The sequence below is a fragment of the Megalopta genalis genome, chromosome 17 (assembly GCF_051020955.1).
Source record: "Megalopta genalis isolate 19385.01 chromosome 17, iyMegGena1_principal, whole genome shotgun sequence".
NCBI classification, from domain to species: domain Eukaryota; kingdom Metazoa; phylum Arthropoda; class Insecta; order Hymenoptera; family Halictidae; genus Megalopta; species Megalopta genalis.
In genome coordinates this window covers 6,172,994-6,200,432 of record NC_135029.1, presented here as the reverse complement: position 1 = coordinate 6,200,432, position 27,439 = coordinate 6,172,994, and the positions used below count along the sequence as shown (strand labels likewise).

Here is a 27,439-nt window from a genome sequence, read left to right as displayed (position 1 = left end):
TGACCTATATCCTTTTTTTGGGAAGGTATTCTCATCGTCTTCCGTTGTACGATACCAGAGTTCTCGTAAATTCAATCGCGCGTTGGAAGTTGATGGAATCTGGAAATTCTGCGGTTGAAATTAACAACTAGATTTACGGAAAGATACATTCATGAGTTGTTTATTCAATGTATGCGTTGCTTGCGGAAAATATTACGATAATACTTGTTCAAAATCAGAATATAAATATCTTTAAATTAATATAAATAAATAATAAATATATAATAATATATATATATATATATATATATAAATAAATATCTATAAATTAATATAAAACCGCTGTTTTTCTGTGCTCCGTAAATCTAGCGTTAACATTTCATATTATACGTTGCAATTATGACGTTGTTTTGTAGATATATTTTACTGATTGATTTGCAACGCTTGCACAAAGATGCATTTCTTTATTAAAATTTTATTATTACTATGATCCTTGAATTGTATTTTAATATTTCAAGGGTGAAATCTGTGAAACATTTTTAATGTTTAGTTTGTACGTGATACGAGAGCTACACTATTTAATTCGTAATATTTTCGAAAAATTCGATCTATCATGATCTTTATATGAGTTAAAACATAAACGTGATGCAGGTAAAAGTGATATGATCTGAATGGCATTCATACGATGCGAATACAATATGAAATCATACAAATAATGTAAGAACTAGATATTTTTTGTATTACACTTATCGATTTTAGTTAATACCGAAAGGGTTGATTCATACAAATTATGTAATATCTTTGGGATTAATCATAAAATATTAAAACGTTGAGCCAAAGAACTGAAGAATTCAATGAAACACTCGAACTTTCACGGGAAAACACAACTTTATCCGAAAAACGAGTAAAATTCTTTGAAATAGAAGCTGTTGTTGATAAAACCATGTCCGCAATTTATCGACGCTCAACAAGCTAGTTTTCGGGGGGGAAATAGTTTTGGAATTTCTTCGTTGGCCAAGACAAACGATTGCGGACGGGTGTCGAACATTTTATTCTGCAAATCTGTTGCGACCGGCTCGATAAATTTGGTTGGTTCGGCACGCGGATTTAATGGCCGCTTTTGAAAATCGCGTTCCCGTAAACGGCGATTTAGCCGCGATACATAGATCAGCGTGTACACGAGTGAACACGTACGCCGGATAGCTCCTAGGCATCGATATTCAAAAAACGGGAATCTCTCCGATACAAGGCGCGCGCGATATCCAACATTGACGATAAATGCCGATACTCCGAGGATGAAACATCAACCTTTGCCGGGCTGGGTAGATAGGTGGCGTCGGGGCTGCGGTTATTTGCATATTTCAATTTCCTCTGCGCAACACCGAGGGTGTTGTCGACGTGCGGCTGAAACAAACCACCACAGAGATGTTTCACGCTTACACGCATAGTTTCTCGTTTATACGTTTTGTAAGTATACCGGCGCTGGGCTCTCGTCAATGTGCACCGTTGCGCCCGTGTGCGCTGAAGTTCATGCAAGTCTGCGCGGAGAAAATGTCAATGTCGGGGGCAAAACATTGCTCGCTGGATGCTGCGATGTGGCTATACAGGGTGGCATGGTAATTACCGGAATACAGGCCGACTCGTTTCTTCGTTGTGCCGGCGAGACTGTCTGGAGGAATATTATGTGCATCTCTGATTCGTAATTATCTTGAAATTGTTATGCAAAACAGAATGTTCCTGATTGTTTACCGGAGAGCAGGGTCTCCTGTGCTCGGCACGTTCGAGCATTCCTACTTTGCCTGATATTTATCATATTTGCGTAAATGTGTTCTATGTTCAGTATTGATGCGATTTTTAACCCTCGGACGATGGAACATTTTCATTGCAATCATTCTCAGCTTTATTCATCAGTTCATCGAAACGTATTGTTTAAGATTCTGTTATTCCTTTTGTTCGATCTGTTCCTCCTTTTATTTGATTTGATTTAATTGAGTAACTAGGTGACGATTTAAATACTTTAGGACAAAATTCTATCTCTGTTCTCGTTTGAGATAGTTTGAGGTTGTTCGAGACTCGATTAGTGGATTGACTCTTCTGATTAACTTGTAACAGCAAATTGCTGAAAATAGTAACTTTAGGATATTATAATTTCATACATTACTCTGCTGAGAATGTTAATTAATTTACAAATGTGTTTCAGAACCGAGGGCCAAAAATAGTTCTGTAATAATTTATACATGTCTTGGGTGTAAATTTCAGGGTATGCGGTCATTGGCATCATGGTTAATAGATCCATTTGAAGTCTCAAAGTGGAACGTATCTGAAATATTGTTTAATATTCATAATCTATTCTGGCCTGACATGCGTCAGTCAAAATGATTATAAAATATAAATACATTGGATGAATGTATTTATTATGCATTTTAGAAGTGAACGAGATCTGTTTTCTATTCTTAAACCAACATTAACGTTCTTGCAAAGAAAATAATCGAATTATATCTACTTGTTCAACTTTGTGAAATAATTCTGGCGTTTCGTATAGTTTTTAAAATATATACAAAGAAAGTAATAGTGAAAAAATTTTTTATGAAACTTTCAAAACTTAAAAAATGAGTTACTTGATTGTTTTAAAAAAATGATACACACTCACCGTAAAAAATATTTGGATACTAAATTATTGATTTTCAAACTGTGATAATATTCTAGCAAAGAATCGTACAACAATAAACTATTTTTAGTATACGAAACCTCTGCAACACTAAAAATAGAAACGTTTACAAAAATATTTGAACAGTTTTTTGGTTACCGAATGTCAATCATAAATTTAAAGACTGAAATATAAAACTTGATATATACGATTTTTTTATCGTTTTATCGAAGTTTGAGTGAAAGGTATACTGCCAATGTCACAATGATATAAGGCACCCCATGAGAGTTTCACCCGACCGAACTGGTTTCTCATTTTTGTTTTATGAAGCAGTAAAAAAAATTGTACATCAAATTTTAAGAGATCGTTGTAATGAGAAATGTCCAACCTTCGATTCTATTGTAGATTTAGTCATGAAAAAAATTTTCCAATATTTTTCGACCCATTTCTATTTTTAGGATTTTCGATAAAAGTGTCTCTGCTTTCCTATCTGCTATATCATACAAAAAAATCTTAGCAGAAAATGAATAATGGGTAGCGAAGGTAGAAACCCCACTCTTTAGAATGAGTCAAAGTTTATTGTTGTACGATTGATTTTTACAAAATTATAATACCTTAAATATTGTTCTCGTAAAGTTGTTCTGTAACTTAATTGTTTAAACTTGTTATGTAACTCAATTGTTTATACTTTTTATGTAACTTAATTATTTATATTATACTTGTTATGTAACTTAATTGTTTATATTTATTGCGTAACTTAATTGTTTAAACTTGTTCTATAATTTTGTAATATATTATTATTATTTTATATTATATTTGATATTATATTATTATTATTTTCAATTTATTTCGTTAGGTATAGGAAGTTATCTACCAACAGACACAATTTTCTAATAATCATTATAAAATCGAAGATCAACAGCCGAAAAATTCGTTAAAAAAATTGTTCAAAAGCGATAATAATTTCATTCATAATCCAACAAATGATGTGGATTATTATAATGTAACACGTTCTTTTAAAATAATAATTTAGAGAAAAATTGTCGACAGCTCGATCATAAAAAATCCTATTAATAGGTTTCCGGCGAATAAAACGTCAACTACTTCGTCAGTGACAATTTGTCACTCCTTACAGATTAAAACTTCGTCGCAACGATGATCATGATAAACTAAAACAAAAGAATGGTAGAAAAATAGAGAGAATCGACATTGCTGCCAATAATACTTTCGCGAAAAGCTCTTCCACCTGTGGTTAACGCAGTTCGCGTTTCCCGACGCACGATTCTCCCTTACAAAGTTACAACCGTTTAAATATCGACAACTTTTCGAAAATCTGTAATTCAGCGTTCGAATGCTATCCGGTAGCCGTTGTTCCGAAGCATCCACAGTAGGTGGAACTTTTCTCTCGGTCAACGAACGATCGGGCTCGCGTTACTGTATAACACGACGAAAACCGAACCCGTTGCTTTCCGAAAGTTTCATTTCTGTCGGCTCTTGGAAAATCAATACAATAAAAGCAAGAGCGGCTATAGTTCCATCGCCCCACCCCTCTTTCGGGGTGGTCGCGCTGTTCTTTCCGAGATACCAGGAGCGAGAGGTCCGTGTGTCGGTGTTCGTGCATAAGCGTGTACGTGTTGGGCCGCTATCGCTTGGGGACGTTTCTCGTTCCGGCTTGGCTATATTACCTGCGTCCTATTATAAAAGTCATTTCGCAGGACACTCCTGTCTGTCCATTGTACCGGAGCATTTCAATTTTCACCCAAGATGCAAATTCCTTGTCTGCGCGAATTCCGCGGAACGACGAGTCGCCGAGGCGGTGCGGCGCGGCGCGGTGCGGCGCGGCGTCAAGACGCCGGAGGGGCTAATGTGTAGGCGCGGCGAACAGGTCTATCGCAGCCTCATTTCGTTTCAATTCATTAGGGGGACCGTAAAATTCTAATTCCCGGGTTGCCTACCGCTCGCTCGACACCGTTTCGGTTGCCGGAAACCACCCTTCCTCGAGTCGTTGGCCCAGAAACTTTTCCTTCCTCTCCCTTCCGCTGCTCGCGTTAGCCAGTAATCCAGTCGAACCTTGTTAAGATAATTGGAGAGATGGGTACTGAATTCAACAAATAAATACGGTCCATGGCGACTGCGAGAATGATGTTGCCAGACAAACGCGATTTTCCATGAGGATGGGGATGAGGTTCGTTCGAGCCATTGCTTTCTGAAGAATTTTAATTTTGTTGGATACAGTGACTCACTGTACATTTTGTTTTCAAGTAAAATTTACTTACTATTATATTATATATTACATTTGTGGATAAATTATAATTAGACAGCGGATATTTATACAAAATAAAAGTTCTCTACTTGGATCGCAACAAGGAGTTATACAAAAATTCATTTTCGTTCCGAATGTTTTTAATCAGGTGAAAAGAATCGAACAGCACCGTTGTAAACATTTCCTCTGTATTTATTGCTTTATATGCAACGCACTTACTTTTATTATAAATGCATAAAATAAGCAGTCTGGTTATAATACATGTACACGTTCATGTCAGTCCCTTTTTGTATTAACATTATAATATGTTGCATTTATATCGATTTTATTAACTGAAAATGTGAAGAATACATGATTACGTATACAACAGCAAGTGTTCCTAATAATCACTCTATACAAACACGATTTTTTACGTCAGTTGATACAATAATGTGAAATTCATTTCGACAATGATCCAATTATTTTTCGGTTAAATTCTCGAATATTCCAGATTTCCTTTCCTTCGTACTTCAAAATCCCAAAGTGGTAACAAAATATCAATATTTAAAATGATCTTGTAATTGATTCAATAAAATAGCACTGGAATTATTTCTGCTCTCAATCGATTCACCAACAGGTTATTCACACGCGAATAAAAAAGTGTAGTATATGATACAAGAGAACACAGTGTTGGAAATTCTATTCAGGCAACTTCCCAGCACTACGATTTCTTTCACAACTAAGCTGATTAATACTCATTTGCCACTAATAAATTCCTACGCGAGACAGATATTTTACATTTACCGTATGTCAATCCGCAGCTCAATGTTTAAATATTGATAATAGAGTGGTGGAATTTTATTTGCATTTTAAAGTCGAGAATAACATTCATATATAGATCTTCGTAATGAGTCTAATGCGATATTATAAAGCTATTAAAATCGTAAAATTTTAATGCAAATAATTCCGCGTCTCGAGCGTTTTAAATTCATTCATTCGCAACCATACAATAACACACTGTCTTCATCTTACGCTCTTGTAATCTCCTACATTTGCAACTAAGTAACTTCGCGACCAACAAATCGCGGAACGACAATAATTGGAAAAAGCAATCTAGCGTTTGTCACGGCCAAGTCAGTAACCGGCGATCTCGACGAACAAACTCGACGATTAATTAATGAAGTAACGAGCCCTCGACACAGGTGGTGGTGCTTTTATTGCGGTGGTATACATATAGCGTGGTCTCCTCAGTGTCCACGACCGGCGTAGCTCGCGACGCCGCTGTTGCGATCTATATGCAGAGAAACGTAGACGTCCGAGAATGCCAGAAATATAAGTGGTTTGTAGAAGACGGATGAAGGAGCAGAAGGAAAGCCAAGGAAGGAATCCAAAACTTTTTTCTTAATGAATACATGCGACACACAAACGGATTATATTCCGTCCCCGGTTCGCTCCGAGTTTGCCAGAACGAAGTGGACTCTAGAAGTGGTCTCTCGAGGGGTATAGGCAGACTTAGGCGTCGGCGGTTGTCCATTGAAATGGGGGGTGGGTGTGGGTGGTCCTGGCGGAAGGGGCGGGGGAGAGAACGGAGGTAGGACAACGACGTCAAAAAGAGGGAGAGAGAGATCTCGTTGTATCGATCGGCGTCATAAAATCCATTTTATGACTTGGACGCTGTCCAGTGACTGGTGTATTAGCCGTCGCATTGCCTCGCAAATAAAACGCTCTTCTACTCTTGAACCCCCTTTAACCACCTCGCCTCGCCCTCGTCGACGTCGGACGGTCGTCAGACGCCATCAACTTTCGTCTGTATCCCGCGTCTCTTCCTATCCTTTCTCTTTTTGTCTATCTATTCGCCCGCGTATACCTGTTTTGCCTCAATACACGTCGGCAAGTTTATAGGCAAAAATACCGAACCGGGACAATCAACTTCATGGAATGGTACCTCACCGGGCGTTTTATCTGTCCGAAAAATAGGCGACTAACGCAAAAGAATTGTTTGATTATGCAGTTGAGCGCGGATCGGCCTGGACATCGTGATGGTTCCTGTCTCGCCGGTGTCTCTGTCGTTTATTGAACCCCTTCGCTTCTATCGGGTCGCTCTACTGCGTTTTCCGTTTGTAGAAGCGTGGTTGGACCTTCGTTAGAGCAACGGTCGCATTGTTTGACTCATCCATGGCGTACGATGACCGGTACTCGAACGTAGCCAGCTTCGAACTCGTTTAAATACGACTCCATTGTATTACATATCCACAGTGCAATGGTTCTTTTATTTTTGCACTGTATACTGAAAATATTGATCTTTCGATATGTTAAGCAAAAGTTCCCACTATGTCGAAGTCATATTTAATTATCACCATACGTACCGAGAATTCAAAATGCGAAGAAAGCAAATAAAGACCGTAATTTTAATAAGTTCGCGATAATGAATCGACATCATTCAATTTTTTAAATTCTTCTTACTCTTTCTTATTTCACCTATTCACTTCTGTCATAAATTCGTAAAAACTGCAGTCTAATCACTACATAACATTTATTATTGGAGTTGATGATAATAATGAATTTTAAAGAAAACATTTTAATGGGTATCATATTTCGTATTTCCATCATATTTTCTCTTAATGTGTCAAAAAGTTGAATATTTACAAGCTACCTTACGGTTTCTTCATGATTCGAAATTCACATGTTCGAAACTTTATGTACTAAAACAAGAAATGAGTGCAACATCCACTATCTATATTAATTGCATTGAAACACAAACCCTTAAGTATCTCAATTTAAGTATAAATGGATTTAGGCCACTTTCAAAATAAACGGCTCATGTTTTTGTTTACCCTAAAATTATAATTTGAATAGTCAATGGTCAATATACTCGTCATGACATAAAATACTGCCATTTGTTTTTAAGTCGATATAGTATATCGATATATATAGTCGATATTTTAAGAGTTTGCGTTTTAACACGTTTAAAGATATGGATGCTAACTTTCGAGAAGATTTACTTGTATTTGTTATCTCAGGATACTGATATTTTTCTCAGTATAAATAATTTCGTATAAACGTTAAAGAATCACCACTTTTCATTACGGTAAAGTGACTTATGCCACTTTCAAAATAAACGGCTTACTTCTCCATGACGAGTATCCTCGTCGAACACAGCTAACTAGTTAAGTTGGTTTTATAGTCGTCACTATTCTGTTCGCTATTGTAGTATTCACTATTATGTTCGGTATTATAGTATTCTGTGCTACGAGTTCGATTGTCAACCTTGAACCAGGACAATAGATATCGATTTATTACCGTGCATTGTTGGTAAACACAACTGATTCTAGCGTCTTGGCTTCGGTGCTCATTAGCAATAGACGTATCATAAACCTGAAGACGCGTCGCTGCAATTAACAGGTTTGCTAGACACGCAAGCCCCTTGGGCCTAGTCCCTCTGCGGACTCTCTAGTGATGGCCTTTCTCTATAGCGAACTTTCCTGTAGAGGACTTCAACCCTGCGTATGTCACCATGGGCGGTGGCTGTAACCCTGGAAACTCAGACCCTGCTACCACGGAAAATGGATCTATTTTTATACTTAACCCTAGCGCAACGTGCAAGTAGCTGATGCGTTAAAACGTCGTAAATTAAATCAGATCAGACATTGAACTACTTTGTAACTTGATCGTAATTGTAAAACGAATTTTTTATGCATTTATGACAAAAGTTGGTGTATGTAAATTGAAACGGTAAGAAAACGGAAAGAATTGAATTATTTAAGAAAGAAGGTCTCTATACGATTTTCGTTCGTTAAAATCGATGGAGATAGGTTTTATTTCGTATAAAGATCCACAGTTTAATCCTCGCAAGGCGGTGGCCGGGTCAATTTTATCTTGGAGTATTTAAATTGTTCGCTTAATTATTGAATTTTCGGCAAATAAATCATCAAATCAATAAATTGTCGTTATATCAGGAACAACAGAAATGCTAACAATTCTGCAAGAAATGTCTTCAAAAATTAGTTTTGAAGAATTGCTGAATAAAGCCCAGAATTGTTGTAAACATCGTCGATAGTAGAGTTGTGAAAATGGCCCGCCGTTCGAGGATTAATAATTAGGCTGCAAAGACGTTCGAAAAATTTAGATCAACGTCAAGGACTATAACGTTCCTACACTCGTCTCGATTTATTAAAATCATCAAAAGATATACATTTTTATTTAACATTTATTATTACATTTAATAGTCTAGCTTGCAGAAAGATCCGCGGTCTAATCATAATATATCAGATTGTCACATGACTTTTATAAATCTCTTTTCTTAACTTTAAAAAAGAAATATAAAAAGATAACAACAATTATAGATTGTAGATAATTCGATTTCATATACGAAGCTTTGTACTTTACTTCCTAGAAATATTAAAAGAAAGATCACTTTACTTACAGGATGATACTTAAATTGTAAATATTAAATTAATGAATATATCTTTGCGAAAACAAATAGAATTAAAAATAAAATAGGGTTAAAACAGAAGATAAATCAAGAATATGATCCGCAATTTTAATTGAAAATCTGTTGTTTATACTCCGATATAGTCTTAAAAATCTATTTAGCATATGTCGGTGCTACAACTAATTCAGTTCCATCGTAAAAATGGACAGAATTCTCGTATGGCTCTGCTAAAAAATGATTCAGCGAGGCTGTGCTGGCAGAGTTGAACTTTCAAGCGCAAGCGATATTGAGGATTTTATTTTTCCATGGGATCACTGTCCTAGACAACCGAATCACGTGTATGCGTGTTAATATACGATAGTTAGCCGAGCTCCCTCTGCTCCGCTGCAAACAATAACTGGTTTGCACAGGCATGTTTCGCGTCGCTTTAATCGGCTCACTCGATTGCAAATCACTGCTGTTGGGAGATGTGTAACTCGTCCTCAGAACGGTTGTTCCACAAATTGGTCAGGTACGTTAGGAACGATCGAATCGAGCGAACAGTTTCTATTTGCTTGCGCGGCTAGAATTCTGAAATTGATTAATTAAATTCGTATGAGATACCTCATTATGTTCCTTCCACAAAGATGAGTGGATTACATTTACAGCGATGTAAGTTACATTTTCGAAAATTTCGATTTACGTCTTACAAATGTAATCTATACTTGCCAAAATGTCAAAAGGACAGGCGAAATAAATTATAATGTTACTTTAATCTAAATTAATTTAACAATGTATTTGGTCTGTAAACGATGCACAGGTTAGTAAACAATAACACTGCTCGATGAAAATGAGACTTACGCCACGTTTAACGAAATATCTAATAATTTCGCCTAGTTCCTGGAAAACGTATCATGTCGAGTCGTGTCGCTTTGGCTGCAAATGTACGACATATTCATGTATGGTAATTAGAGCTGCAATATGCTTGCAACACGTTGTCTTTGCCTCTAATTGTAAGATGGTTATGATAGAATTATGTATGCAACCGCACTAACAAATTAGGGAAACCAAATTTTCTTTTACATAATTAATGAACAGCCTTTTTAACGTCGCCTGCTCGAGTTGGATTATTCGGTACGTGTTCAGAGGAAGTTAACGTCGATTTCGATATTATCTTACCGTACAAACAGCTACACACCACCGAAATTTAACTATAGATAATCTTGGTGACAAGACGCCCCATTATCTCGAGTTAATAAATTGTTCCATGCTGCCAGCAGCAAGTGTAACCGCTTGATCTGCAATTTGCACGAGACCGCGCCACTCGTCGCGCGCTGTCAAGCTAATCTTAAACCTTATCGTAATTGTAAATGCGACAGCAACATCCATGAACGTTTCTCTCTGGGGTGAGAAGAAGATGGGGTAGTACGCCATTGTTTCATCGCAGTCGTACATCACGAATTCCTGTTAGCGACGTGGAAACCCGATACACCGCAATTTTGCACACTAACGTCGCAATGAAGACGCTGGATACACAACATTACTATTTAGGGTTCTATTATACTAATTATATTCTACTGCATTTGCAAGTCCCCGGGAGCGTGTCCTTTTCTCTCGGATGAATTTGTTCGGGAACAGTTGCCGCATTCGAAAGTTACGTTCAGTGTTTTGGCAAACTGTAGATTACTATACAATAATTGAACCTGGAAGATTATTAAGTTTGAATTACATTAAGATAAACGTATCGTGGAAAATTTTACAAAATTTGAAACACGATAGCGATTTGCAGTGCAAAACAATTTTTAAAATATCATGATCTTTCTATCAAAAAATGGATACTGAAAAAAGCAAACAATAAAAGCGTGTTTGATGCTATACGAGCTTTGTATTTTTAACAATTTGGTTAGCTGTATATCTTCTTTTTCTGCATTTCGTGTTTTGACAAACTTTATTTTTGAATTTAGAGATCTTATTGTATTCCCTGCAATATTCATGTTTCTATTTAAATATCGATAGTTTTATTTTTTGCTCTGATGTTATTATGGTTAGTATACTAGAAAATAGTGGAAAATCAGTGATATTTCCTTTTCACGAGTTTCGTTGTTCATCCTCTGCAATTTAACTCAATGTTCTAAATTTGAACACTAGCAGCTGGGGGCAATGATGATTGATAGATAAAGCGATCCCTGCCACTGATAACCTTGTTAAAAGAGCTAGAGGTTTAGAAGATAATTGCGTGCCGAATATAGGCGAGTAATCTCTACACCATTGGCGTCTATAGACACACACGAGAGATATTCATATCAGATGGATTACATCATAGTATTCGTTGAGAATACAGTAATTTCTCCCTAATTCGCGCTCAGATTGCGCACAAAAATGGATAATTTGGGAAGAGTATATCTTCTTCCCAAATTGTCTATATTTGCGCGCAATCTAAGCGCGAATTAAGGAGAAATTACTGTACTGAAAATACTATACAACGAATTTTCTCGTGCTAAAATAATTCAAAACGTCGGCACAGAAACGAACAAATTTAATATCACCGAAGACAACATACGCGTGACAAAGCTGCAAATAAAACATCGTTATTTTACTTTTCCGATTTACTTTTGATCTTGCAGACCAATTGTGAAAAGATAAGTTGCTCCATTTCGTTAACAAAAGAATTGATCGTCACGCGCGAGTGGACACTACAATAAGCTAATTAATAAGATTTTCGATTTTAACAATTGTAATTTTGAAATCATATACCAGTTTTCAAACCTAATTTCATTAATAGCCAGAATGTTGCACAAATATCTTCTTTTTTTGCTTCTCCATAATCGAGGAGATTATGCACCATGATTTTCAATGTTTACTTTATACTGATGTAATCTCTTCGAAAATCTCTTTGAAATTGTTAATTATTTGTTGATTTATATGCAACGATTGATACTTCTTGATTTCGAATTATATAACCTTTCTTATTATCATCTAACAAATCTGGATTCTAGGGGATTAACAACGAATTTACAATTTTAAGATCAACTGTCTCTGTGAAATAAGATTTAAAGATTGCTATGTCTAACCTCTTCGATTGTAAAATTAATCAATTAGCAGCCTTTCTAATTTAATTTAATCTTCAGCAATGACGTTATGCATAACAATCTTCAAATTTTCGCTTCAAAAATCATAGTAAACTCAATCCTTTCTTAAAATTGTAAATTCGTCAATAATTTATATCACGAGATTGATATTTGCTGATATCGAATCACATCAATCTCTTTAAATAAAAAAATCGTATCATCGAGAGTTAGAAAGCACTGATAAATCAGTACGTGATATGAAGCAGTGTTGGGCTTATTCGATTAAGAATTTATTCGCACAGGAATTCATAACTAAAATAATTAATTTCAATAAAAGTGATAGAATATAAAGTATATTTTCATAATTTATCATTTTATGTATTTTATATTACATATTTCCGTATTATTCGAATAAAGAATCATTCGAATAAATAGACAGAATAATTCATGATGAATAATGAATTATTCGAATAAAATATTCGACTAAAAGGAGTTCATTCGGATAATTATTCGAGGTAAATATTTATTCGAAACAATCCGATTAGTGCCCAACACTGTTCTGAATAAGATTTGGCCAACGTTACTCGAAAGTTACAATGATCTACATAGGTTTAAAGAATGGATGAAGAACAGATAGGATAAATCCGGTCGTTAGCCCTCAGGTCGCACTCAATTATTTCAAATGTGACGATCGCCGCGCCAGCAGGCGAGGAGGCATGATTAATATCAGTTCGATGTTCTAATACAGTTTGCGCTTCAGCCTGATTCCTCAGAACGTTCTCAGGATCTGGCAAGGGTGGAAGTTGGCAGTAATACCCCCGGGGATCCCGGGTCCAAATGTATTTGAAGGAAGCCAAAAAAGTAGTGCCAAATAGACAAATACGCGGCGATATGAAAATTAAGCGAGTATAAAGTGTGTCATCCAAAACGGAGCGATCCATTTTTTCCCGTGCGCCCATGGTGGGACAAATTCAAATGAGGTCATGAATAAGGCATACGTGCGCAGTATCGCGATTAAAACGAGTCACGGCGAATTAAATCTCGGGGAAAAATGGTATCCTTAACGAGGGAGGTAAAAGTCAGCGTAAAGTAGGTTTCGCAGCGGTGGATTTAGCTTCTGTCTGGCTGTCGCGGAATTCGTGTATGGTCGCCGGTGTTATCTGTAGATTTAATTCGGCTCGGAGATACCGAGGGGAACGTCAGGGGGCCGACGGAAAAGAAAGGTCGACCTTGTTCTTGATACGCCACGAACGGCAATTCGCCCTGATGGCCCGCAGGTCGTACGATTCACGAAATTTTCTATTCCCGGCGGGTACCAACCCACGAAGAATAAGAGTGTCATGCAACCCGTCCCAATGCAATTAAGATAAGCACCGCCGGTGTTTATAAACATTTCGTTCCGTTCCCATGTTCCGGAGGGCAGCAAACCGATTTCACGAAACTCGGTCCGAAAATTCTTCGTCGGACCAACCGCGAGCGCTGACACCTCGAAAAACTTTCGGATTCATTGGCGCCACAGTCAATTTCGTTCTCTTGTTCCTGTCCTTTTCCATTGTTCCGTCGCTCGGGAGCCAAGCACGTGGCGTCTTCGTCGACGAAGTTTGCGACGCGAACTTGGCGAATAGGTTATTTTACTTTTTCTAATATTGAATTTATTTTTAAGCGGTCTCATTAACGCGTTCGCTACTAGCGTATATAATATATTATATTTATTGTATTTCTCTTATTAAATACATCGTGTCTTATATATGCATCTTATACAGGATGTCCCAGGTTTTAATGTTCAAACTTTGTCACTATATTCTATGGCACAAAGTATGAAACAAATGTTGTGTAAACATAGGTCATATAGAGCTTTATTAAGAAGTTATAACAAAAATTCAGAATAGGAATAGTAATCAACTAAAAAAAAAATAAAAAATAAAAAGAAGTCTTCGATCGATGTCAATCATGTATTGTCAACAACAGTTATTAATACATTTCGAAATGTATTAATAAACACAGCTTACAGAAACACACGGCATGTGCTGATCTATCCAAGCCAATGCTCGCAGTAACAACAAGTTGATTACTATTCCTATTCTGAATTGTTATTATAACTCCTTAATAAAGCTCTATATGACCTATGTTTACATAACATTTTTTTCATACTTTGTGCCATAGAATACACTGACAAAGTTTGAACATTAAAACCTGGGACACCTTGTATATATGCTAAGAATGTCGTTAAACAGAAGCTATAAATTCTCTAAATAGCGTGCTATGTTACAATTTTCAATAATTATATTCACAAAATTAATTTCATGTTCTTTCTGTGAAATAGAAAATCATGGTTGTCACTCATGTGTGACGCTGGTAGCGAACGTGTTAACATTGGTGTCATTAGCGGCCGCACCTATCAATTATGGTACAGTTGTGCTGCCTTATATGTTATATTCACTTCGAATGCATGTGTTCACGCATACACGCAAACACTGCCACACTATTAGCACAAAACCTACCATGGCAATCAAAATGACCGATCTGATATTTATTACTCTAGAATTGTTGATATTATAGAGACAATTTCGCAGGAAATAATAGAATCAATTTCTTAATTAAAACGTATATTATAATTAATTTAATTTTAATTTTTAATTACAACGTAAATAAATTCACTATTGTTATTCTTGTAAAGCATCAAATGACACGAAATGACATTATTTCAAATATCATTTTGTATAACATGTTATTTTATTTCATAATTATTTTCATGTCTGTGGTACCTTCTGAAATAACATCATTTGAAATATTATTTCAAATAACATATTACTTGAGTTTATAATTATTTGAAATAATTATGAAGTGAAATTTAACGTTTGGTGCTGATTTTTGCTGCTGATCTTTTAGCTTCAAACCGATTGTTGTCAAGATTTCATAAAATAAAATCTTTCCGTTGATTATTATCTTGCGAATTATTTCTTCGTGAAGAAAGTACATATTGCTTTAAACAAATTGTTGCGAAGATTTCATGAAATAAAATCTTTCTGTTCATTATTATGTTCAGCACGATTTCTTTTAGCCAATTTGAAGTAAAGAAATAACGCGCGAAACAGTTTATTATTTAAAAACGCTTTATCTGAAATAAATTGTTTGAAATAATTATTTTTATTTTCATTTCGAGTAAAATTTGCTCGGACCTGCACGTCGGTCACTTTTAGCATTCGGTAGGATTATTGTTAACGAACTATCGCCAAATTTAACTGTTCAACTGCGTAATAACCAATTTTTGAAACGTTTGACGAACGCTCGATTCGGCTCGAAAGGTCGATCATTACTCGACACGAAATTCGAGTACTCGAGTAAATCGAGAACCCGCTCACCTCTACAATTCACCCATTCTGTCCTCTACCAAGGCTTTTGTGCCGGTTGCTTCCGGTTTAGGTCGGTCTGCGTGCGAACCTAGTCGCTCGGAATAACCAATGGGGATCTGGACGCGTGCAACGCCTGGCGTGAAAAATTACAAGAGCGCACCGAGCACGCATTTTTGTCTACCCCTTTCTTCCACCCCTTCTTACTTCTACGGCGTTTCCGGTTTCCTGTTACCTACGTCCAGTGTCGACTCCGTTCTACCCTCGTTCTCGCGCGTAACTCCTTGCTAAGAAACTGTTGGCGCCGTGACTTCACCTGCTGTACTCGGGAAATTGCGTCCCCGAATTCGCGAGATTAAAGCATTTCGAGCTTTACAAAGTGATCCATATAGAACCGCGCCGGCGACGCGACGTGTATTTGAATTTCGTATGCCAGAGCGATGCGGCACGTGGACACGCTCAACTTACCGGCGACCTCGTTTATTTTTCACGATGTCAGTCTTTTTTATTAAGCGTCTGGAGTTTCGTTTCGGAATTCCTGAAATTTGTTTCGGTTGATGCTGGACGTATGGAGATCGCCTTGATACTTCTGTCAATACGTAGCATTTTCTATATACTTTATACTTTCAACGAATATTTTTGGAAGTACGTAGCATGGGCAAAGTTTAAAAGACAAATTGAAAATGGATTGTTGGACCTTTTTGCATCTATTGCAAAATGACATTCGAGAATTTTCATCTTTAACGATTCGAGTAGATTGATAGTAATGTTGATTCTTTTAATTTTTGTCATTGAATAAGATGCACAGCTTAGACAAAAGAAATAAAGATTCTTAAATCATAGTTCTATGTTTATGTAGCTGTTCAATTAGTTTTATGAGCTGTACGTTATAAAAACATTTCTAAATAGTATACTTGAAATTTTGTTCTTTCGTCGTTAGATTCGCATTTCGATTCTTTAATGATACTCGTGTATTTTATTTTGTGTTTTATTTCAAAGACGCGTGTCTCCGTTAGTTTGCTAAGTGACTACATATTTTATTATTTACTTCGATCACTATAATTTCTGGAAAAATTTACGAGATGTTGCAAACAATGTAGATGACATATATTCTCTTGAGTAAGACACTGTTTTTATTTAATTCTGTTTGCTTTTTACGTCGTTGCTTTCTAAATCAAGAAAATTATTGAATCATATATAACATTGTTTATACATATTTTTGCAGTCAAATTCATTTCACTTTATTCGAAAATGTGATTTATTTAAAAACGCTTCGAAAAGTCATGTTCGGAATTCTTAGGAAAATTGAACTCCTATCGTAAATACCATGAACTAAAACTCACGATATACTAGACTACTGGAGCCAGTTACTGTGGGATAACCAATTGCTGAGCCTTTCATTTGTTTTCGAGCATAGTTAACTATATATTCTATAAATATAAAATCAATTTTGCCGGAGAACAAATGAAAGGTATAGCGATTGCTCATCTCACAGGAACCGGCACCACTATCCTAAATATGTTCTTAAACTACATTCGTGATTCGTAAGATTTCTTGGTAGTTCAATCAGTGGAAGGGCTTTAAGAATCTCGTGATAGGTCTATTTGAATCCATTATATACTAGGCTTGTTATAAGAAAATGAGATTTAACGACTAAATAACTTTACAGTATTTTACTGGTGTATGTGGACTAGAAATATTATCTTATAGTCTGAAATCGAGTTTCAACCACGCTGCTGAGCTTTAGTCAGGTTAAGTAAGTTATAGACAAGTGTTAGTTAAGTCTAAAAGTTACTCGAGCTCACGATCATGTCAAAATCTTTAATGGGTAACCGTGTCTATACACATACATCAACTATACCTGAAAGCCTTAGCAATGCACACATCAGTAAATAAATAGTACATAAATGTCCACTTTTTTCCGTAGTACGAACAAAATTATCATTAATATTTCGTAAATTCGTCAATTATATTGTTACATTCTTTACAACTAGTGGTAGCTTGCCAACTTCACATCGTCAACAGTACTGATGATTATAATAATTTTAATTTTTTAACTATTATATGCTTACTTATATGCTATACGAATTGGAAGAAATAAAATAATAACATAAATGCATATAGAAAATTATGTATAGATAAATATTTGCTAGACGCAATTCAATACAGTTAATTGAATTATAATCATCACTGTGTTGATGTAAATAAATGTATTAATGGACAGTTTGATTATATATAATTACTAAACTGCGGATTCTATGCGTTTAAAATAAAAATTAGGTTACGCGAAATTTCAAACAATGAAAATACTAAAAGAATTTAAGGTCACCTATGTATTATTTTCAACCCACTGAAATTATTAAAGAAGGGAAGACATGTATATTTATAATATACAATAATATATATTAATTTTTTATTATTTTTTATTATTTTGTATTATTAATATATATTAATATACAATAATATAATTTATAATTGATGAAAATAAGTTTTACTTTGCATAAAGATCCGCGGTCTAATAATTACAAATTGACTCATCATTTCTATTATAAATATTTCGTTCAATAAGGTTATGTCACGCTAGCTATTCAAACCCAGTTTAATGTTTCAAGCAAGAATATGAAAGGCATTTACAAACTCGATTGTATCCGACTATCTAATCACCTAAAGGCTGCTTGTCAGATAAAAAGCAGGGCATGCTCACTGTACAAGCGAAAGGGAAGTAACTACCCTGACAAGGGCAAATAAAATATGTAAATTGCAATTGCCGGAATCAAAGTGCTTCTTCAAAAAGATCACAGTAGAAAATACACGGAGCACTTGAGGTTACGAATAGAACTACCTTTGTGTCCGTTCAGTGCTGACTCTTTCTACTTACAAGAAACGCTGACGTTGGAACGAGATTACGTAGATAGCTAGATTGTTATTTGCTATTCATTTTAGTACCTTCTTTCTTCATTATTCCTACTTGCTTAACCCATTCACTGGCAACTACGAGATATCTCGTAATAGACGTTCACCACGACTCGTCTATTAAAGGTTCATTACCAACAAAAAAAGGGTTTATTTATTATTTTTTACTTATTATTGTCTTTTACGTATTATTATCTTTTACTTGCCATTTTTTACTTGTTACTATGTATTTATTTAAAACGAAAGAAATCTTGGCATCCCGAACAGATTTCTTTCAAATAGGCTTGGTAGTCAATGTATTAAACATTAATTGATTTCTTTGTATGTTATACATTACGCTAAATCTTGACAAAGACACATTTTCAAGTAAAATGGTTCGACTCTCCAGCATTTTGGACCTTAATCGTTAGATTGCGGATTTTATGTATTTATAGGAAAATGAGTAGTTGTGATTTAATGTACTGGACAGATGAAATAAATTTAAGAATGTCACTGATTGAACACAATTATTGAAACGGAAACGAAATTTCTGTTCATCAACTATCTTTTCAATTGACGCAGATCATTTTCATTTTGCATAAAGATTCACAGTCTATCAATCCCTTGCACTATAATAACGAGACAGACACGTAATGGAAATTTCATATATAATCTACGAAATATTAATATAATATTATTCGTTTCTTCTAAACGAAAATCAAATTTGATTTTACTGTTATCAAAATCTAGGAATGAAAATAAATAAAGAGATACAGGAAACAAAAATTGTCTCATTCTATCAGGGAAATTGTTAAGGATGAAGAAGCGTTAATCAACGTAACTATGAAAGAGATCGTAGTGCAAGGGGTTAATCATCATCGATCTTCAATATTAATCGTTTCATTTATTATTAGAGTGGATAATCTATTCTAAAACTGGGTAAATATTTTCGTTTGAACATCTGAATCGATTATGCGAAATTAATCTATCGCCGTTTTATTATCTTCACAGCTATACAATGATTAGAACTTTCTTCGATTACAATCATTCCTTAAAAGGTAAAGAAAATTTATATTTATTAAGCCTACAGTTAGTTGAATGATCATATCGCTACGGGTCATATTATGAACGATATTATAAATTATATAAATGATATTATGTATGATATTATGAATAATATTGTATGAATGATATGAATGATATTACAAATGATTATGTCATCAACCGAACATCATAAATGTAATAACTTCTATTTCATATGCAATTAATGCAATTAATTATTGCAATTAATTTTCCGAAAGACCCATTCACTACGTTGAAATATGCACAAAAATAAGTAAAGTCAATAAATTCGACTCTAATAGAATGGCAATTAAGAAAGTTATTTGAGCTTAATATAATATAATATAATACACGGTCTGAATTATATAGACCAGAAACGCCATAGAAGGATTAATTGGAAAAAACAGACTTCTGCAGATAATAAAACTCGAAACATCGAGAGGGGGGTCGATGAAACAGGTTCGGCAGACTTCCGGTGGATTGTTAATAGATTTAGCATTCGTAGCAGCCACGGTTATAGACAGATCGGAACGATCGGGCAGTCGACGATAGTATCGGGTCGTAAATACTGCGTGATCTAAGACCGAGTTCTGTCCACGGGTCTGGCAGTGCGCGTGCTTGCTTACATCCATCTCAGTGTGTTGAGATAGTCAAATGAAGATCAGATACGACGAAGAGGCCCTTTGAATAAATCCTCAGACCGATAGGAAGGCGGTCCCAGGAGGTTTGCTCGACAGTGCGATAGCCGATAATGGCCTGGTTCAGGCACCGTCCAATTCTAGGGTTAATTACCATCGTTTTAACCCGCCATGCCGAGTCGTTTTGGAAAATTAATTTTACGACAATGGGGATGTCGATACTTCCTTTGCTCAGGAACGGTTTTCAAGGCGGGCCGCAAATAAACGATTCGATTAACTTGTTACGTCCGCTGAAGAATTTTAACGTTTAATCGATGCGTCAACCCTCTATCCCCACCCCTTTCCCGTCGCCCCTACCATAATTGAGAAGTTCAACACACTAAATGTCGCGGGACCCATTGCGTCGATATCGATGTCTGAGAATTATTACCCGCCTCGTGCTCAACGGAATCCTTGAACCACAAAGTCAGCAGCATGACTGCTTCTGTGCCTTCGTGTTTCGGTGAATTCATTGTCAAAACATTCGGTAATTATACACTGCGCTTTTTAAATTCTTGTATACTATTCAAGATCTCCTTCTGAAGGATATTTAACTATCCGTTTTTTTTTCATTCTTTCAGTAGACGTCCACGTTGCTTGTTCGAAAGAAATCATTAAGAGGAGAGTAGTATTTATTTGACTTCTGTTTCTTCCAATCAGTGTAAACAGTGTTTGCACGCTAAACCAACTTATTCCAAAAATAGCTTAACTTTGCGGATACTAAATTTGAAATTTTGTTTTCTCCATTGGAATTTAAAGTTGAGGGGTCGTCGATCTTGGAAAACCGGGGTGATTCGTCTTACAGACTCTGTCACGGGTACCTTTTTCAGGTTCCGTCACGTGAGGGTACTTTTTAGAGGATACGTCGTATGTAGGGACGCGCGTCATCGGTTTTTCCCGATAAAGAAGACAGCTATGGATAAACCGTTCTATTACAAACTTCTTCCCGGAATTCGCGAACTTTGTCTAACTATAAAAACTTCTGTCAGACGGTGAATTTTACCGACATCTGCCATCCAGTCATTGGAGAATTTCCATTTACGAGTTGCGAATTAGAAAATGGATTCAAAAGTGAATTATGTTGATGAAAATGACTAATACGTTCCAGCGTTGACTGGAATTATTAAAATTAGTTTGGCGACGATTTTGAGTTAATTCACATTATAATACCAGTTTTTGCTTCTGTAATCGATATATAATAGAGACTTCCCTATGCGAACACTTATTTTTACAATATTCTGGTATTCAAACATTCTATTATCTAATTATATTGTATTATTTAGATACATTATCACCTAGAAGAAAACTTGAATAATACATTTAGACAATAGAATATTTCTGTATCACGATATTTCAAAAATAAACCTTCGGATAAGGGAGTCTCTACCGTATATCAACTATTTTTAAGAGAATTTCCTTCTATATTATTAAAAGAAAAATATGAAAATATAATTGTATCTGTTAGCCTTCTGTTTATGATTGCAGGAAATGAGTAGATTGCAAATTTGTATACAAAGTAAAAGTTTTCTGAGTTGATTGTAAGGAAAAGATAAATAAAAATGCACGTAAAAGACATAACACATCCCAATATAGGACTCAGAACAATTTATAATTTCATTAAATAATATTCAGTAAGACTTTTTAGAAACTAATGATAAGTAATATCGAACATGTGTTCGTGTAACAATCCTGCATTTGTTAAACAAACCATCTGGTTTAAAGCATTAATAAATAAATAAATTCTTGCAATTTACAATTTTGCGTTAGACCCATTTATTTTTGTTATGACTGCATAAAATCCTAAAAACAAGGATGTAGAATACTAACAATTCCGATTATGTGTTTGGTCTTCCAAAACTAATACAGAAAATTCCGTTAGACCATAGCGAACGATTAGTATTTAGAAATCGTGATGAAAGCTGTTACAGAATGTAACAGCGACACATTACAAGAGCAGTGTAATATCGCAGGTGCACAGTTTGTAGATTCCGAGCTTGTAAAACATTGAAGTACTAATACACTGTTATTTCTATCAATTATGAAGTAACAACGTGATCCGAATTAGTGCGAAGCTTGCGTGAGCAGCCGGCTCGGGTACTCAGTTTTTATCGTTACATCGGCATTATTATATGAACAAGATGACAGTGTGGCAAGAGATGTGAAGTGTACGCTCACGGTTCACGAACGTGTTCGTCGAACGAGCGGCGCGGTTAACGATGCACTTTAAATTTCAATAAATCTTGGGGGCACGCGTTCCATTGTCCCCGTTGAATTCAGCGATTCCAGCTTTAATTATCGACGCGGCCGGGGAATGATTTTCTGAGAGCGGTTCGGCTCCCTTTCCCATGGAAACGTCACGTTTATTTCCGTACGAGAAACTGAAAGTTCGAAGAATTCGCAGTTGACAGCTCGGGCTCGGTAGCTGCGTGAGATACGGACATTTCCGTCGAGCGATCTTGTCGACGCCCTTGCTTGTCGTGCGGTACTCGTGTCGCGACGCTGAAAAACCAGCTGGAAAAAAAATAGAGAACGAAGAAATTATAACGCAGAAGTTTCCTCGATGCCCGCCCCACCAGTAATTATGCAGCGAAAAAGTTTCAATCGATGACATCTACTCACTTTGACACATTGACTCGCCTCGAGTAAACGCTGCGAAATGGCGGACACACGCGACACTCGACGACAGGGGTGTACTTTATCAAGTTTCCGATAAAAACTTCTATAAATACTCCGTTTTGCATACGGCTTGGGAACGCAAGTGCTATAATCTTCACAGTACCGGCCTTACGACGCCACGTTTTTCTTGAATGAAACTGTACAACTTTCGTTTCACCTATATCGATCTGAAGGAGACTCTGCCGCGTGAAATTTAACATAACTGTATCGCCGGTTTTGTATACGAATTGTATTTAAAATATCTACAGACCTTAACCCTAGCACGCTTAAGGGAGCGACGAGAAAATCGAAATCCTGAAAGTAGTACAGCAGGGGTGTCAAACTCGCGGCCCGAGATGAACATTTTTGCGGCCCAGTCAATATATCCGACGCAAAGTAAAAATAAAATAGAAGTAGTCTCGGCCAATAAAATTTCTCCCGAAATAGGAAAGATAGTATCAGAGAAGAGATGTCAAGTATCAGAACGTAAACAATAATTTAACTTTATATATGTTTATTACAATGTACTAGTCAAAATAAGAATATTTGTTTCCATGAACAATGATTTTTTTTTGCGGCCCACCTAAAGTTAAGCCCAAGTTAGCTTTTGAGTTTGTCACCCCTGTAGTACAGTAATGATACGCGCTCTCGTCGCTAATAACCATGCATTTGATGCGACGTGAAATCTTTAATTGACACTATTTCTACCGAAGGTGTCGATAGGCACCTTTCACAATCATCTCTATTTAATCATCACAAAATTAATTCGATAAATTATTGAAATAAATTTATAGCAAATGTATAATATAAAACATAGGTAGAAACAGTGTGAAAAAATGAAAAAAAGAGGAGCTGTGTCAAAATCAATATAAATACGACAGTGGTTCGTACCAATATGATTATTTGAACAAAAGAAATTGAAAGAATTATTGTAATTATATGAAGTAACGACACGAGATATAATGAATCGTTCAACTAATTTGTTTTCACTTCATAAATAACATGGCAAAGTTAAATCGACGTTGAAACTTGTTTTTACACGATTGCGATGATAAAATCGTCGTGATTCGAAGTCCCTCGCGGTAGAAGCTTCTGTGCACGCACACAAAATGATGCATACCAGACTTCGAGTATGCATATTAAGGGATATCAGATCAAACAATACCGCTGCTTTTTAAGTAACGATGATTCCATTAACGGTCCGAGTAAAACGTCGACGATTGATATCGCGCGGATGAGAAATAGAATCCGTCGGCGGAAGATGGATTCCATTTAATTCCGGTTGGGGGATAAGAATTTATCAATGGAATCTCGTTTTGCTCGCAATAATTTTTCCTGTTTTTGCGTTCCATTGCAGGCTGTGCATTTCTCACCTACTACAGTCGTGACAGCGCAATCAGCGCCCAGAACGCTCTGCATGAGAAGCGGACTTTACCAGGGGTAAGTGTTTACGCGTTTAACTCGCAGTTTACCTACTTTCCGACTTCTTATATCCGAGTAGTACGACTTATTTTATGACGGTTACGTCACCTCGACGGAGTTATCTGGCTCGTTCGCTACGGCCGCTTCTATTAGCCCGGATACGGTGCACCGGGTGGCGCGCATAATTCTGCAAAAATTACCTGTAAAATTCGGGAAATATCATTTAACCGAAAACTATTGGAAACGCTCCAAGCTGGCCGGGATGGCGAAGAAGTACGGGAGGGGGGACTTGTAAAATGGCGATTTGTCCGGTTCGATTTTGCGCGGCAGTTCATCGAATTGCCATCGAACGTTCGTAAAACTTCACCGTCATAATTCATCCGCGCTGCAGCCCCGCGTAAAAAGCGGCGAAGCAGTAGTAACGTTAAGAGATAATTATCGCCGCCGGAGCCGTATGGCGCTTTTCCCGGCTAATTCTGGTGACTTACCTCGCGATCCGGAATATTAAAATGGCCCGGCGTGACAAGTTAATCTCTTAACGCCGAAAGGGTAGTTAGGAAGGGAATAGAGGGTCGATGGTAAGGGTTGAAAGAACGGGTGGGGGCGGAGCCGAGGGGGGCAACCAGCAGAATCCGCGATGTATCATCAGACTTTCCGTTGCCTCTACAAATGCCAGGGGTAGCTGCGTGCACCCTTGTTCTCCGGTAACGCTGGAATTTCGTGCTCATTTCTTTTTCACAAAAGGGGCCAGAGAGAAACCATCTCGTAACATATACGAATCGACTTCCTGCCTGCGATGATACCGTGGAAACGACGAACATTGCGATCTAGGCTACATGGTACTGATTAATCCCTTACGACGAATTAAACGTACTCGAAATTAAACCCACACCCTCAAATTTTCACCACCGTGATTGGTACTGTTTCGATTGCAGTCATTAGAAGAGAACAAAATATTTCTATTTCTCTCGGAATTTCGACTTCAATGCTAAACCTGTCAACCGGGGAATTAACTTTTGTTCAAACCGTTTCAGAACGAGGACTTTTTTCTTCGCAATGAGAAGTTATATTGTCACTAGACTGCGGATTTCATGTATTTCTGGCAAAATCGGCTAATTACAATTTAAGATTGTGTAAAAATCGAAAGGATTTTAAAACGCCAATGCACTATTTATAATCTATTAAGGTGATTAAAGGAACTTGCTACTTGACAAAGTAGCAACTTGACAACAATTCTATTTTATAATTAGCACGCTTAATGTAGCGAAAAACATCGCTTTTCACTCGTCGACAATACATTTCGACAGAATATTTTATAAGATATTTAGAAAATACATAAATCAATTATTTTTTGTGTATCAAGGATTAATACAAATTACTATTTGCTGGCTATTAAATGTACAGGGTGTTTTATCTAACCGAGTATAGTGAAATATCTCGGAATGGGTTAAAGCTACGAAAAAAATATTTGTACAAAAGTTTTCCAGCGTAAAAGGCTGCCTTACGTAGTATTAACAATTTGTTCATTCATATAATGTTGGAGAATATTTCAAGGTCAACCCAATTTTTTTTTAATCGGGCCATATATTTTCTTCTTCGTACATGAATATCCTTTTATTTGTTAAATAGTTTTCTTTTGTATATCCTGATACTCTTAATCTAATACATGTAAAGAAACGTGTCAGTAATATTTAAAACTAAACTGTGCAAATTCAAAGTGTTGCCATATGGTCATGCTAAATTTTAATGGGTAAAAACGACGTAAAGCGTAAAGCGGTCCAGAAATTACTTTTAAAAATTTTCCATGACGGAAAATGTCGTCGTGTCTATTGGCGTTGCCTTCCTGGTATGACGAAATGTTTCGTCAGGTTAAGTGTTCACGATGAAGGTACCATGACGAGGCTGACTCGTCTTTAGATGTCAAACGAGTTAAAATATATGTACAATTTCAACAATATCAAGCATTACAAGTTTTACTAAAGTTTGTATTTCAAGAGAAAATTTTATTCACAATCTGCACGCAATCTTTTTTCCCTTCGTCAATTTTATTGGAGTTGATTGTTCAACCTCAAATTTTAACCTCGTGTTAAGAAATAGTCTGAAAAACTGGTCGTTTGATTTTATTACCAAACGTTCGATGAATTGTTATAGAGATCAATTTTTATTCGAGTGGACATTTATTCGACATCGTCGAATAAAATTTTTTATTCGCTAGTCTTTAATCTCTTATCCGTCGGCCGAATGAAATTTTGCTGAACTCTGGTTCGTAAATTCGGAATAACTCTTCCAGCAACTAAACGACACGATTAAACGAACGAGAGCCGAGTAGCTGTAATATGAACGAAAAGATGGTCACGATCTTCGTAAATGCTTCTAAAATGCTTGCGAACGAATTTTTCGGGACAGCGTGATATTAATTTACAATGACGTCGAGAATAAACGGCCGCATCCAGCCGCGGGCAATGACATATGAAAAAAATAAGGCGAGCTTATCGTTAGATAATTCATTAGGGCATTAGAAAGTTACAACGCTACCGTAGCTAGCCGATATTTCTTTGTCCCATTTATCGAACGGTGTCCCCTTCCCGAGATGCTGCCAGGCTCTCTATTACAGAGACATGAATTAATCAGAGAATTTCGGTGGAGACGGTAATTCCAACTGTTTCTGGCGAGCCCGGCCGGGACCAGGTGTTTCCGAAATAAATCGTCGACTTCGTCGAATGTTTTCAAACCAAATGGACCATAGTTCTCCGAAAATTTTCCATCGATCGTAGCCGTAGGGGCTGAAGAATACAAGCGCCGGCACTGAACGCTGCTTAACTGCCAGAGCAGTGCCAACACGCCCCTTCCTATTATCCGAGCTGCCCCTTGGAAGTCCGTAGCGAGTACTGGCGTTATGTTTCGTTAATCTATCCCCGAAACAACGCAGCTACGGTCTTGGCACTGCTGCCAGCGGAAATCGTTTTAAATGTTATGCCGAGAGATGTGCCGGAGGCTTGGCTGAGTTATGACTTTATGAAGAGGTAGACGCGTA

At 36.5% G+C, this 27,439-nt stretch overlaps 1 long non-coding RNA gene across 2 annotated transcripts in view; it reads left to right on the top strand.

Moving 5' to 3' along the window:
• LOC143260707 (uncharacterized) overlaps nt 1-27,439 on the top strand; it is a 525,069-nt gene that overhangs the window by 96,721 nt on the left and 400,909 nt on the right. For both annotated transcript variants that reach the window (XR_013034993.1, XR_013034992.1), the window contains exon 2: nt 24,341-24,423. This is a non-coding gene — a long non-coding RNA (uncharacterized LOC143260707). The remainder of the gene's footprint in view (nt 1-24,340; nt 24,424-27,439) is intronic.